This window comes from Sebastes umbrosus, chromosome 8 (assembly GCF_015220745.1).
Source record: "Sebastes umbrosus isolate fSebUmb1 chromosome 8, fSebUmb1.pri, whole genome shotgun sequence".
Classification (NCBI taxonomy): domain Eukaryota; kingdom Metazoa; phylum Chordata; class Actinopteri; order Perciformes; family Sebastidae; genus Sebastes; species Sebastes umbrosus.
In genome coordinates, this window is record NC_051276.1 from 26,686,686 (window position 1) to 26,702,590 (window position 15,905).

The 15,905-nt window shown below is 40.8% G+C and overlaps 1 protein-coding gene across 1 annotated transcript in view; it reads right to left on the bottom strand.

Moving 5' to 3' along the window:
- srrm4 (serine/arginine repetitive matrix 4) overlaps positions 1–15,905 on the bottom strand; it is a 70,698-nt gene that overhangs the window by 24,229 nt on the left and 30,564 nt on the right. The window lies entirely within an intron of this gene.

The following is a 15,905-nucleotide window of genomic DNA, read 5'->3' on the forward strand; positions in this document are numbered from 1 at the left end:
CAGTTTCAAAATTGAGGTAAATTATTTCCGGCTTCCAATACCGACACAACGCTGCTATAAGCCAGGTGTTTACTAATTCAACCGCTTCCACCTGAACCACCCAAAAATCTTCATTCATAGTCAAATGCGGCTGCAGAACGAATGACTAAATAAACTGAATGATTAGATGTGAGCACACAGTTCTAGCCCTGCTTATTATCCTCTGTTTTAGTCATGGGAGATTTGAGCGTAATTACACATTCTCCTCTTCTTCGAGTGGCTCCCGTCTGATTGTAATGAGAAGATAATCAGAGCCGGAGATTAGGCCGTCAACGCCGCCTCCTCCTCCTCTTCCACCAAGTGATGAGCAGGCAGGAGCCGTCGCTTTCTATCTTCATCACCTTTGCTTTCCTCTGCTACCCTGCATAAGAGGGAGTGCCCCCGTCAGGGAACTAATAATGTAAAACGGCAGACTGGGTGCTCCGACATGACTGAGTGTTTGAAAGGTGATCGGGGAGATAAAGACAACCACCGGAAGGATGATTAGTCTGATCAAGGAGGCTGATGGGAAAGGAACCTTCAAATATCCTGGTGATTTGGCTGATGTTCTCTTACTGTTGTTGGAGATGCAAATAAAAGTCTGCTTACCGTAAAAGTGCAATTAATAGCCCAGTATTTTATTTGCTTCATCACTAAACTCAATCGGCGTAGTCTGAAACTCAAAGACCAACTTGATAGATCATGAATCTTACTTTGTCATTGTTGGTTTTCATTTATGTAGCAGAGTGAAATGTCAGAGAACAACCAGTAGGAATGGGAGAAACTGATAGAAACCTCCTCTTGCCTGGTTGATATTCTGTGTACGACCAGTGGGCATCCTTCGGGTTTGAAAAGTGAAGCCAATGCTGAAGTGCCTTGAACTTGCATTCTTTCTAACAGCCAGCAGGGGGCGACTCCTCTGGTTGCAAAAAGAAGTCAGATTGTATAGAAGTCTATGAGAAAATGAGCCTACTTCTCACTTGATTTATTACCTCAGTAAACATTGTAAACAAGAGTTTATGGTCTCAATCGCTAGTTTCAAGTCTTCTTCAATACAGCATGATGTTCATTTAGTAAATTATGGTCCAATTTAGAGTCAAATAGACCATAAAGCAGGGGATGCTTTAGGGGCCGGCTACCTTGTGATTGATAGATACCACTACCACGACGTTGTCCGGTCTGGGAGTTTCACGGTGTGTTTTCAGTTCATGAAAGTTAATCATAACATTTTTGGTCGCTGAAAAATGTCTTATTTAGCCTTCGGTTGTACTTAGCACCACCCTCTTGTGTCACTTCTGGTTGCAAAAAAACAACATGGCGACGGCCAAAATGCTGAACTCAAGGCTTCAAAATCGTAGTCCACAAACCTATGGATGACGTCACGGTGACTACGTCCACTTCTTATATACAGTCTATGTGTACGGCGTGCTCCATGACGCTGAATCATAGGTACACGGAGCGCTCCTCTCTGCACAAATGTCAGCATGGCAAAGTGAAAAGGGAATGATGTTGTTGGTGCGGTCAGGTGGAACGGTGAGGACGGTTCGTGGCACCTCTTTTCTGATCACGTGTACATCACAAAAGTCGTGGTTGGTTGGTCAGCATCCGACACGTCTGCCGTGTCTCTCGGCAAGAATTCATGAGTCAGTGATAACTTAATTTGAAACAGTGACCATCTCAAACAGAAAATTATTTTCTAGAGTGATCCCAGCAAACACGAGGAAGTCCATACAGTAATTTTGTCACACCCTCTATGCACACATCAACAATAAGCACTGCATCTCTCGGCTACACTACTGCCTGCCTCCTCTTGTATTTGCATTTAGATGTATGTGAATTTCAGTGTGTCTTTCCATATGTGATGGTGCTCATTGAATGTATATATTTATCTGAAAAACTAATCAACCAAAGCAAAATATGGAAACTATCTGAAACCACACAAATGTGTCATTCCTTCAGTGGAAATCATGGAAGATTTATTTGATTCACCATCTATAGGTGGCCAGAACACATCACAGCTGTCAATTCACAGCTATAAAGAAGACTTTATACATAAACATAGAGGTCTCTGGCTGCTGAATGCTTTTAGCGTGACAAAAGACATTGATGTTCCAGCCTGCGGTAATACTTCCTGCGAAGATCTGAACAATATAAGCAATTTACTTGACACGGGAGAACAAAAAGGCTGAAACATTTGCGCTGTTGAATGCGCCGCTCTGTGTCTCTGAATAAAGCCGGAGTGGAAAGTGGCCCAAAGCTGCTTTAACTGCCACCCCTCTCTCTCTCTGCCTCTTTGTTATTCGCTGTCACTCTAAGAGCTGTGGTTGATGAGTTCTAAATTAAATCGATTTCGCCATCGCGGATGCACATTCCCTTGATCCAACTCTGCAATTTATGGCTGAAACTTTCCAAACTATAAGCACCTGGATTTATCGCGGGCCATTTGTATCTGTCAAACAACACCCCTCACTCTTTCTTCCACACACACAAGCATGGACAATCCTTTTTGTAGTTGTAATTCATAACCGGGCAGCAGTTGAAGGTATTTAAAGGGACAATTCAAAGCACCAAACTGGCAAAAAGCTTTAAAAGAATGCAAATACTTAACGGATTAAGTGAGAGTCCTCCATGATGATGAATTACGTGGACACTAATCTTTAAATATACTGGTAGCATCCCACTTCTTGACTGTTTGACCTCTTCCTCCCATCATGTGTGTCTTACTGTACATGCATGCTTCAGCACAGCTCCCTTGGCGATGAGTAAGTCTGTCACTGGAGGCTTAGAGGGGTGACCATGCTGTGACTAGCTCTTGTTTCGGTCTCTTGTCACAGAGGGAGCGTCTCGCTCCGTCATACACGGCTGCTGTTCGCTGTCACGTGGATGATAATAAATACTGACAGATGGTGCACAAAAACAAACTGCAAACAGGAAGACAGAGCTTTTTTGGATGGATATATGGGTGCAGTGCAGGATGTGTGTGTGTGTGTGTGCCAATGTTGTCTCCTACAAAATGTGTTTAAAATTCGCCAACATATTGGTGATTGCTTCCATGAAAATGCCAAATCTAACAATGAATTGATTCTATTAACATGTATCTGTATTTTCGGTGCTGTAGCTTATTCCTCAGTGCCAAAGAGCTCCATTGTTGTACAAAAACACATCAATGAGCCACACCATTGCACTGGGTGATATGCTGCTCTATTACAATGAACATGGGCACTAGGTTATTTAGAGTCCGTCCCAAATATACCACAGCTAAAAGTATTCCCCAAAAAATACACTATTTACTTCTGTTTGAAATCAGGGATGCGTTGATACCGATACTGAGTCAAATAGCTGGATCGAGTATCGGTGACAATGGGGCCGATCTATTCAGTTTAATTCTATGTTTATATAATATATACATTATAGACTGGACTTTTAATTCCTATTTAAGTTTTGACCAATTTGTTGCTGCATTAAAAAGGTTGACTCTTGAATTATGCGACAGAAAATTAATTCCATAACTCCATTAATTAATTTAGTAACCTGAATATCTTTAGATGTTGGTCTGTTGGTCAGAAAAAAACAAACAATTTGAAGATGTCACCTTGGACATTTAATGCTGAAGCTCATTTTTCACATTTTATTGACCCATCAATAAATCAAGAAAAAATTGCCAGATTAATACATAATGAAATTAATAAATATTTGCAGCCTTAAATGAGTTGTATATGATTAAATTGAATTGAATTGCAAATGTGTAACATTATCAACGGGTCTATCTGGTCAAAAAAAGAAAGAAAGATGAAAGAGAAAAGCAGAACATGTCTAACCTTTTCATTTCTTTCAATCTAACCATCTGCTTGTCTGTTGATCTTCCAGCTCCGTGCTGATATATTCATAAAACACCATCGACTGCCAGAGCCACAGGAGGATCATCATAGTTTGTGTACAGTTTCATTGTCCACACCCCATTTACGATGTTAAATTGAGATAAACTGCGACAATATCTGCCAGGAGCTGCTCTGTAATCTGCCAGCTGCTTTACACAACACAGGCTCGCTGTCGGAGGGCTCAAACTCACAACATCCGCTGACATCGTACAGGTGTGCAAGAAGCATGCAGGCAGCCATTAAACCAACCAGCAAAACAGTGCTACGCGGCTCCGCTGTTTGCATTAAAAACGTGTCAAAATCACACCGGCGATTAACACAGATTGCATTCTCAGCTGCCTCAATTACATTCTGCAAAACATGTTTTCATCTGCACTCTGCTTTTTCAAATCAAGTGTTTACTCCGAGCGTGTGAATAAAAGCTACCAGGCAGTTTGCTTCAGGAGGCGCTCCGGGGTGTTTTGAGTGTTTGCAGAGCTGGAGGAGTCTAGAGGATCTATGGGGACACAACAAAACACAGAGCACTCGAAGGCAACCTTTTCCCTCTAACCCTTGTGTCTACAGACACCCCGCTGTGACAGAACGAGATCTTACAAGATAGCGTTAAAGAGACACTTGAGGGGCATTTGTACATTTGCTGTGATCTCATCTGTTCCTGAAAGCACAAACAGACTTGGTTGTGTTTTGCTGTCTCAGCGTAAATCAGTGTACCCTCTCAACCTTTGCTTCTAGGGACCATTTAGTTCAATGCATTGTGTTTAATTAGACACGTCTGCACCACGAGTGTACACTGGATTATCCACATACTCTTAACTCTTAACATACTCTCTGTGCCCGGGTAAGAAATAGTCTGGAACATAACCACTGGTATCGTTTTTACAAGGGCTGTCAAAGTTAATGTGATAATAACGCGTTAGCGCAAATTCGTTTTAAGACCACTAATTTCTTTAACGATTTAACGCAACGTTTTACCAGTAGTAATGTTACTACCAGCGCCTGCGACGGTTAAAACAAGGGAAAATATATATTTTTTAAGACAGAACAATCGTCGCATAAACTAGTTGATTTTTTATAATTTAATGAATATTCAAAAAAATCGAAAATCATGACCAATCCCTAGTCCCTAGCTTTCAGCATATTTAAGCAAATGTGTTTACATTACAGTCAGTACAGACAACATGGCGTATAAATGACAGGCCAAAAACAAAGAACGGCGTTTGTGTTGCAAGCAAAATGAATTAAGGTTATCGTTTCCTTCATACGCCATTAAGTGCAACCGCGTTGAGCATTCAGTGTTTCATAAGAAGAAATAGAATAAAGTCACAAAAACATGATTTTAACAAATTTTTTTTTCTCCTTGTGATCCCTTAAATCATTTTATGACCCCAGATTGGGAACCATTGGAATAGGTGATTTATAAGTGTAATCCAAGTGTAATAATAAAGTGTAATAATGTGTTATGAAAAACAATTATGATGTTTGGTATTAAACTTGAAGATATATGACATTTTATTTTCAGTGACTTCATTACAGATATAGGTTCCAGCCTCCAAAAATCCATATTGGTCGACCTTGTGTCATTTTGGTTGCCATGCAATCCTCACACGCCTGCTGAGAAGACTCACGCCTAACAGAGCAGGTGAATAATAAACTGTGGCAAACAAGTTAGGGGACATACATGGAAGGATCAATACAGCTAACCCTAAAGCAACAACAGGAAAACAACATCAGAGGATCGATGGATGGTACGTCACTTTGAGAACAAGAAATATGGAGAAGCCGAAGAGAATTAAATATTTTCTTTCTACATTTGTAAAGCATATGATCTCAAACTCAATTATGACGCTGTGTTGAAAATACAAATGAAATGTTGGCTCATTTAAAAATGGCTGACATTAACTGCAGAACTCTTGAAAGAAACTTTACTTCTTCATTGAGTATAGTGTCATTCCTCTTTACAGTGGAGTGGCTCTCGGTCTAACAACCCAAACATCTTGATTATTCAAAGTGAAGGGTTGCCAAATTGTGCAAATTAGCACTTAAGGAGCGCTGTTCTAAGTAACAAGCTTGTAAACACGTCAAGGCTATCAGAGCTGATAATGGAGACCGAGGAAGAACTTGCATGACCTTCATCCTCTCAGGAGAAATTTGTATAAGTGACAGTAAAGTGTGCAGAACTGGGCTGCTTTTAATTTTTTTTTTCTCCCCATTTCCACAGATGATTTAAGAGTTCCCCCGCCACACTTGAGGTTCATGGAGGCTAATAAACTTTTCATTATCCCTGTCAGAGCCACCAGGAACAATTGATTATCGTTATTATAGGAGCGATGATAGTTGAGATAATTACCAGGGAAAGAGATGATCTACTACCACAATTAAAACCCAAACACGGTGGTCCCGAGGCACTTGGCTTTAATTTACACTGAGAGTGTTTATCCAAGTTTCAGACTCCAGTCAAGAACAACTTCATCACCACCCAAAGGACACAAGCGAGCAATTAAACCCACACAGAGTGAATCAAACGCATCCCTCACAAGGCTAACTCTTAAGGCACAAACTTTTCGATGCAAGCTGGATACTTCTGGATAGAAAAGTGTTATTGATTAAATGTTAAGAGATTTTGAGGCAATCATTCAGACAAACACGGACATGCAATCAAGCACTCAAAATCAATTAGGCACGTAAGCAAAACATCCAACCACTCCATCACTGAAGCTGCCATCAAAACTGTACTAAATTTAAATGAGCTTCTGCATGAGCTGGCATGTTTAGGAAAATATAATCGAAGATATCTGACTTATAAACACTTATGTTGCCATGAAATTAATCCAGTTTGCATAGCTGCTCTTGTGGGGGTTGTCACGTCCCCTGGAACAAGTCTGTACATGTAAAAGTGTTGTTTCTTTTCATATGGGTAAGAAAATCACCTCCCGAATTCCCTCCCCAGCGGAGGCGGTTTTTCTCCCAAACGTACGCAGATGGGTAATAGATTTTTTTTGTGACATTCCTCCCGCTGGAATAAATTGCAACGATGGATGCAAATCCTTTTGGGCGTCTGAGATCAGCCCCAAATTGGCCGCCTCTTCTTCCTTACAATGCATGATGGGAAGGCAGAATGATAGAAGTGAACATCAAAGATTTAATGGCTGTTCAGCCCCCGTTAGGAGGTATCACTGGCTCCAGGCAATTTCCCGTCTTCGCTGGTTTTCTCCGAATGTAACATCCAACTTCAGCATTAAGCTTTGACAGTACATTAAGCTGTAATTACGCAACGATGGGAATGAGTTTTGTGTTCTCTATTTTAATTTCAAGGCTCATGATTTATCTATAAATGAATTCTCTGTAAATGAATTCCCTCAACAATTTACATTGAAGAGCTCCACACATTGCATCAAAGAGCAATGGTGGGAAGCGACCAAGTACATTTACTCAAGTACAATTTTAAGATGCTGGTACTTTACTTGAATATTTCCATTTCATGCTACTTAATACTTTTACTCTGCTTCATTCCAGAGGAAAATAATGTAAGTTTTACTCCAGTATATTTATTTTTACAGCATAAAATTTGATATAAGAATAATAACGCGTTAACGCAAATTCTTTAATGCATTAACGCAATCGATCTTCCATAGGTGTTACCAGGCTCAGTTTTAAAGCTATAGTGAAGATACAGGCATCATACAAAACTGGGAAACCTAAGGGAACCATTGGTACCATGTCATACTAGCTTGTCGGGAAAAGGTCTAAATAATGCTCCAAACTTACGCTAAATTTTGGCGAGTAAAAACTGGCAAGTCCATTTTCAAAGGGGTCCCTTGACCTCTGACCAAGATATGTGAAACAAAATGGGTTCTCTGGTACCCACGAGTCTCCCCTTTACAGACATGCCCACTTTATGATAATAAAGTTAATTTAAGTTATAGTCAAGTCAGCACACTGACACACTGACAGCTGTTTTTGCCTGTTGGGCTTGAGTTTTTTCCATGTTATGATTTGAGCAAATTTATTATGCTAAATGCAATACCTGTGAGGGTTTCTGGACAATATTTTTCATTGTTTTGTGTGGTTAATTCATTTCCTCTAAGACATATATACATACATTTGCATAAAACAAGCATATTTTTCCACTCCCATGTTGATAAGAGTATTAAATATTTGACAAATCTCCCTTTAAGGTATATTTTGAACAGGTAAAAAATGTGATTAATTTGCAATTAATTGCAATTAATCATGGACAATCATGAGATTAATCGTGATTAAATATTTTAATCGGTTGGCAGCCCTAATAAAAACACATATGATAAGCTTAAAACACACTGTTTAAGACATAAGCAGTGGTTTCCAACATTTTGGGGGTTGTGACTGCTTGAAGTATAAAGAGTGACAAACAGCGTAGAAGAGGCGTAAGATATTATGCGAAGCGTTGTATGAGGATACGTTGTGACCCACTGAAAGGGACCCGACCCCTAGGTTGAGAAACACCGGACTAAACTAGCTTCACCTCGACCAGCTACAACAGTGAAATGCTGCTTACGCATTGATGCATCAGTATGAATAATCTATTAATGTCATACTAATATGTCAGTCAAGACTACTTTCAATACTTTAATGCATTGTGTTTTTACTTATGCAGGACTTTTAAAATGTAGCATTATACTTATATTTTTACACTGTGCTATTGGTACTTTCATGAAAGGATTTGATTATTTCTTACACCTCTGTCAATGAGCTAAATGTTATTTGTTGAAAACAAAGTGGATTACTGGATTGTACGTCCTACATGTATGGATGATAATGTGGCTTTGTGATTACATTTGGAGAACAACTGGCCCTGATTATTTCAATCAGAATGACTACATGGTCTGTGAGTATGAAATAAGCTGAACATCCTCGCCTCACTATCAGCCAATCAGCAATAGCGAGCCCTTTACCCTTCCAGCGGGCGGGTACGCTGTGAGCCAGAGTGACTTTGACGACAAGTGAGGTTGGTTTATTCAATTATTGTGTCCTGATGATAAAATGGGAGCAACATAATGGCTTGATTAATTTCCTTATCACGGTGAGCACAAAGAGTAATTACCACCAAATCCACCGCTTGGTGAACCACACATCAATCAAATTAAAGCAGTCTCCACTCGGCAGCAATCACTTCCACACAGAACAAATGAGTCGATTGGCTCCGACCTCCGCCTCCGGCCAGGGAAGTGTTTACCTAAGAGCTGTAACTCCAAGCAAAAGGTCACTCAGGGTGATTAGAAATCTCTGAACATGTCAGAAATCGTAAAAGAAATTGTGTAAAGCCAGCGTGAGCGAGGCTGTGCAGGACCTCGGTGGATTTATTTGCCTGAAGCGATCATTAAAGCTTGTGACAATCCTGACGTCTGGCCGCTTCTAACCAGCAGGAGAATTGTGTAAATGGGAGGCTGTGATCAAATGTCAGCGCATAATAACGCGTGAGTAACTCCATGACCTCCAATCACATCCACGACCACTCACCACACAGAGGCGTATTCACAATGCTAATTTCCTAAAAGCAACTATTATATGAAACTGAATTGATGGTGTAGTTACAGGAGCGTCCAATTGAACTACTGCCTCTGTTCTTTTCCCTGTTATAGTGAGGTAGAATTGGTTAACGGAGACTGAGTGAAGCTTTCTGGCTGGTTGGTCAGAGTGGGATCGATACAGGAAGAAAACTGTGACCTCTTACCTTAGCGCTCAGTCCCAACATGGCTACTCAGGTGTACATTTTAAAGCCAGATTAGCCTCCGTTTGTGCCTCTCATGACAATTAAATAAATAGCTGGAAGGTCATTCAACAATTAGGGATGGACGATCCAACTTTTTCAGTCCCGATGGCATTACCTGGGCTTTGGGTATCGGCCGATACCGAGTACCGATCCGATACCAGTGTTTAATTAATAAGCTGTATGCCTCACTGTGTGGAAGTGACCGGGATCACCTTTATATGTAAGGCAACATCACGCTTGATTTAAACATTACATTTCTAACTTTGTAAAACAAAATGTAACAAATATATACATGGATGTACATTTACTGAATTATTATTCATTATTAAAACAAAAAATTGTACATCAGCAACTTGGTAAAAGCATGCAGCAACAAATTGGTCCAAACTTAAACAGGAATTAAAATGCCACTATATTCTATATGGTTTGTTTTTCTTCTCCCTAATATGCAAAACAAATCGAACTAAAACCAAAACTGTGCCCCAAAAACCTCAATACAAACCGAACCGTCGGCTTGTTGAACCGTTGCACCACTAGTTTGAATGTAAAATAACATGACATGAGATGCACACTCTGGATGTTAAAGCCAGATATGACCTAAATAGATACTCAAAACTGAGTTTTAAACAGTACTTAAGTCATACAGTTACTCTTTATCAAAAATAACTCCTGATAGTCCTTTTAAGATATCAACAAGACAGAAAACAGACGTTTAAAAACAGAATGAATTTACAGTAAACATCAAAATATTGCTCAAAGTTTCATCAAGTTGTTTGGTAGGATGCTTCTGAAGTTATACAATTCCTTTTGTTGCATCAACATTGAGAGAGCCTCCTCACTGCCAGCTCTGGCAGCAGTGAGTATTATTGTTTGCTACTTTAAATAGATAGCCTGGAGGTCTATTTCTAGCTAATTTGTCCTAAAATACTGCGCATTAAAGAATGAGTCCATAATTTGAGGAAGGAAAATAAAAGTAAACAATGCAGGTGTGACAAAGTAATAATAATAATAACATATGTTGGAAAAAGTAAGTAAGTCAGTGTTGAGTGTCAGTCAGTAAAATCAGAGCACTCTATCCCCAATGCTGTCTCTGAGCTTTAGTGCTAAAGTCAGAACATCTCATTAAAATTAAAATAGAGGAAATAGATGTTCCTCTCCAGAGTTATGTAAATTAGAACTGTAACATCAACTGGAGGATGAACCCTTTTGCAAAATAAATTCATTTTTCTAGCCAGTGAATCATAGCCTAAAGGCTTCATTTGACTTGAGTAAACCTGCTGGATTCCATTGGCAGCTCTTTCTATTTGCCTACTCTCTGTAGAGCTAAAATCAAATCAAATCGCAACGCCTAGCGCTCAGATTCACAAGAGCTGTTAGCGCTGTGGTTCATTATAGGAGCCGCTACAGGCTTAGAGGAGGGGAGACCGTGTGGGAGGGGATGTCGAGGAATGTCAACATTTGAATAACGTCTTCATACGACATGCTGCTGCTGCGCGGAGCGTGTGCTTCGAGTAAAAAAATGTCTTATTGAACGGTGACAAATGCGGTCACATGTATGTGTCAGTGCTGTCTGCGTAGTAATATGAGAGTGAGCTCATGTCAGAGTTAGGGCAGCAGCACTTCCCTGTGAATTGGAGGCTGAAGCCCGAGGCTCTGACAAAGATGGCACCGTTCCCTGTAGCTGCTGCTTTACATTTCATTCCTGTTACAAGCCGCTCTGGCTTGAGAAGCAAAATGTTCGGCGAAGTTTATTCTAGTGTGGAGCGCGGAGCCAAAGCTAACGGAGCAATCGGCAGCAGTTCCAATAAGCAGAAAAATAAGTAATTTTCACGTGAGCATAAAGACTGCACCCCCAGCAAACAGCAACATGCACACCAAAGGTCACCTGACTAGCCCGAAACCTCACGTGAATGCAAACACTGCGGTGCTGCCATCATCATCACGCTGCCATCATCATCACTGTCATCATCATCGCCGCTATGCCCTTTCCGGTCCCAATCAACGATGCTATTTCAGAAGCATTTAGAAGAGGAATAACTCCGGCGTCACGTGGTCCTCTTAGCCCAGATTGTTAACATCTAAACTGGAAGTGTTACTCCTCTTTCACGCATCATAAACCTTACGTGGGCATCAATTACTTGCCTCCAAATCGAGTTAGAAGTGATTAGAGGGTTCTTTGTGTGAAGGCGGAGAGAGGGGAGCGGGCATAGTTGGGTTTAATTAGCAGCTTGCGAGGCGCACTTCCTCGCCGCACTTCTTCCTGTGTGAAGGAGATTGCTGAAGAGCCTTCTGCAGATGCTAATGTGGCTAATGTATGTGGAGTGCAGCGAGCAATAATCACTGTGCGCGCACCCCGTGGTTAATTAGCACGACTATGACACGAGAGATGATGCCAGGAGGAAGCCGCTGGGGGATGATTGGCAGAAAGTGTTCCCGCAGAGTTTGACCAAAGAAGACGACAAAAGTTGGATGAGGGAAATGGGCGTGCAAGTCTATGCTGTGAAAGGGATCCTATTTTTCCCCGATGAAGACTAATTTGCTCACTCAAACAGCAGCTGACAGATGGGTTCAGGATTGGACATTTCATTTCTTCCATTTTGGATGTGAGTTTTGGGCCTGTGTGAGGAAACAGCGTTTTCGAGAGAAACTAAACAAACATTATCTGCAGCACACCTCTTCCAATTAATTGAGAGAACAGACAGACAATAAAACTGTCATCTGGCTGAAACCTAATCAGCCAATTAAACAAGTAATATTTACCAGCAACTGCAAAGAAGTCCGTAAATAACATTTTCCATGACACTGAAGCTAATTTAGAATCTGCTTTGACAGACCAGCAGCCACGGCTCTGTGCATTGAGGACCTTCTGAGCTGCCTTTTCCCTCTTCTGCCTCCCAATTATCCACCATCACGTTTCCCTATATGGGAATAATTTATAGCATTAACTTAAGGGTTTCTCCACACACCTGTCTGGGTGTGCACACCGAGATGGGGGGACAGATTGGAACCCTATTGCTATTTCAATCTCCCCCCTCGGCCTTAATGAGCTGCTGCAGTTCCACACTAATTTGTGTCAGTAAACATATCAGGTTTGCAGCCGACCATGACAGGCGGAGTGAAACTCAATGGGTCAATCGACACCTCGGTGCAGGAGAGCGAGGAAGGGAACTCCTGACAAGATCCAGATCTACGCTGGTAATTAGAGAACCGGTTCAGGATGGACCAACATGTCCCATCACTTCCCACTTTCCATCTTTCTTCAACCTCATCCTCAGCTGTGACGCCCCTCTCCTATGCAAAATAGCCATGTGAATTATTCACGAAGGCCCGCTTATGACCATGTTTCACAGTATCTGTTCCTTCATTAGATAATCAATGTCAGTAGAAGAGAAAGTGGACCAGGATTTAGAATAAAGATGATTTCCTTCCATGTGCTTTCATAGGAGCAGTGTGCAATCAGTCAGGGAGGGTGTGCAGATTGAAATGATGTCACAAATAACATCTGGATTCCTGGATAACACTGTTTTCACACTTCTCTTTCATGTCATGTTTACACTCTCCCATATCAATTTCAAAAAGACATGTTTATAATAAATTATGTCTCAGCCAGAACGTGGCTACCAGTGAGGTTGATGATTGGATTCATGGAATTCAATTTATTCTAAATTATACCTAAAATTGAGCTGCCTGCCTTCTGTAGAGAAACAGATGCAAAGTCAACTTTATTTAAAACAAGGAACTTGCTCAGTACAACATTTTTCAAAGAAGAATAGCACTAAAATCCAAATGAAGAAGAAAAAAGGAAGAGGAGGAAGACAAATGAGAAGTACAAGACAGGTTCTATTGGTACCCACGAGTCTCCCCTTTACAGACATGTCCACTTTAGTCAGAGTCAAGTCAGCACACTGACAGCTGTTGTTGCCTGTTGGGCTTGAGTTTACCATGTTATGATTTCAGCATATTTTTTATGCTAAATGCAGTACCTGAGAGGGTTTCTGGACCACATTTGTCAGTATTTTGTGTTGTTCATTGATTTCCAATAATGAATATACATATATTTGCATAAAGCAAGCATATATGTCCACTCCCATGTTGATAAGAGTATTACATACTTGACAAATCTCCCTTTAAGCTTAAAAATGTGCAATTAATTTGTGATTAATCGTGATTAACTATGGACAATCATGCAATTAATCATGATTAAATATTGATATTGATTGATAGCCCTAATAATAATATTGCCAAAAACAAAAGAGACTGGCGACTGAGCTGCTCGGCCCCTAAATACTATCACTGAGATTAATACTGAAGTTGCACAACATAAAACATAAATAGCATCATAAACCTCTCCTTTCCCTCCTCACCTGAGCTCATTACAGTTTTCACGCTATGCACTCTGTCTAATCACGCTGCTTTTGGCACGGAGATGTGAACAGGTAAACCATCCCCATGATCCACCCTCATGTTCTCATCAATGCTCCGTCTTTGCCACCTACCAGGTGTGCTGCACGGGCAGATGGAGGCGCAGCATCCAACCGATCCAGCAGATCCACCACCATTCTGATGCTATAAATGTAACTTCTAAGTGGATGATATCACATGCAATCTGCAGCCAACTAACTCCCCACTGTCTTCATATGCTTGTATCAGACCTCCAGGCTTGTTTGTCTCCGTTCCTGTGCTGCTTTAACCTTCTGTCTCTGTCTATTTGAGTCTCGTCCAAGAGGCTGAGTCTTGGTTTTTGCGAGTAGAGAGAGCTCCACAGTCCCGTTACACCCGCTGTCTGTGGTGTATCAAAATCAGGACCTCCTCCCACGTCTGCTGCTACACCCTGTGGGCTGTTAGACGGGCCACGGATGTCATATCCTCAGTGTAATCTGTCTTTCTCCATCTTTACTGTTTTTTCTTCTCTGTTCACTTCACTGTATTCTTTGTCCCTCACATTGTCTTTATCTCTGTTGTATATCCTCCATTCATATCTCACTTCAGTGTCCTGAGGGAAACTATTTTAAATGTTGTTTGTTGCAGAAATCTCAAAGCACATTTTCAACGTATCCTCATACAGCGGTTCGTATATTCAACGAAAAGTTATTCCTTGTTTTTCGTGCGTTTTCCTATGAATGTCCAGCAACACGTGTCAATTTCTGCTTGTTACATGCATACAGTCTTTTCAAAACTTCCGTCTTCACAAGAAACAACTTGGTTAGGTTTAGGCAACAAAACTACTTAGTTAGGTTTAGGAAAAGATTGTTGTTTGGGTTAAAATAACTACGGAAGTAAAATTACATAAGTACAGAAGTTACGTGACAAATAAATTGACTTTTGGTTTCACACGAGACACAAACACCGGTCTCTTTGGTGAAAGTCCGGGGTTTTTTTCACCCACCCATCCACCCCGACCTCATCCCTACATGGCATTTGTCGCTCTTTATACTTCCTTGTTCATGATTACTTGGATTAAATACGCATTGATTTTGTGGGTTATATATGAATTACAGTGCATTACTTTTCATAGGTATACCTACAAATGATGTATGAGAACAGCCTGACTCTTTGCATCATCATTAAAGCCATTTCACACCAAGGACGGATTTTCGTCCAAACAAAATTGCACAGAAATTTATAAAAACTGACTGGGAATAAATATTCACCTCAATTTCAGGGGAAATTTATGTATGACCAATGAAATCCTTTGATGAATGCCGGTGATTCTGCATAATAAGTAGCCACGTGCTTCTGTTTGTTGCACAGAGAGTTTGTATTTTTGGGGCTTTTGAACAATGGGCGATGTTTTCATCATCTTTGTTGTGTGGAGTGGACACTGGCACTGTTTAGGAGGAAACTTGTTATGAAAATGGAACATGGCCATGCGGAAATTTCGCATCGGACTTGGTGGGCATAGTTTCAATGCGGAAAATTTGCATGCGGATTTTCCGCATTCCCTCACTGCACTTTTGCGTTGCACTGGTGAAAAATGGCTTTTTACTTCTTATAACCACCATCATGTTCACTTCTCATACACAACAAAGCCATTTGCTGCCGACAGACATTTATAGAACAAGTATTACCATGCTGCCCACTCACACATGACTGGGCAGGTATGTATATATATATGTATATGTGCGTAGGAGTGTGTGCAGGCATCGGTTACAAGCGTGACATATCACTGTTGGCTCCTGAGAAGACTTTCCATTAGCTATGCAACCTGGCATTCACATCTAAAATAATCATGTTAAAAATGGAGCAGGGCATGCAGAATG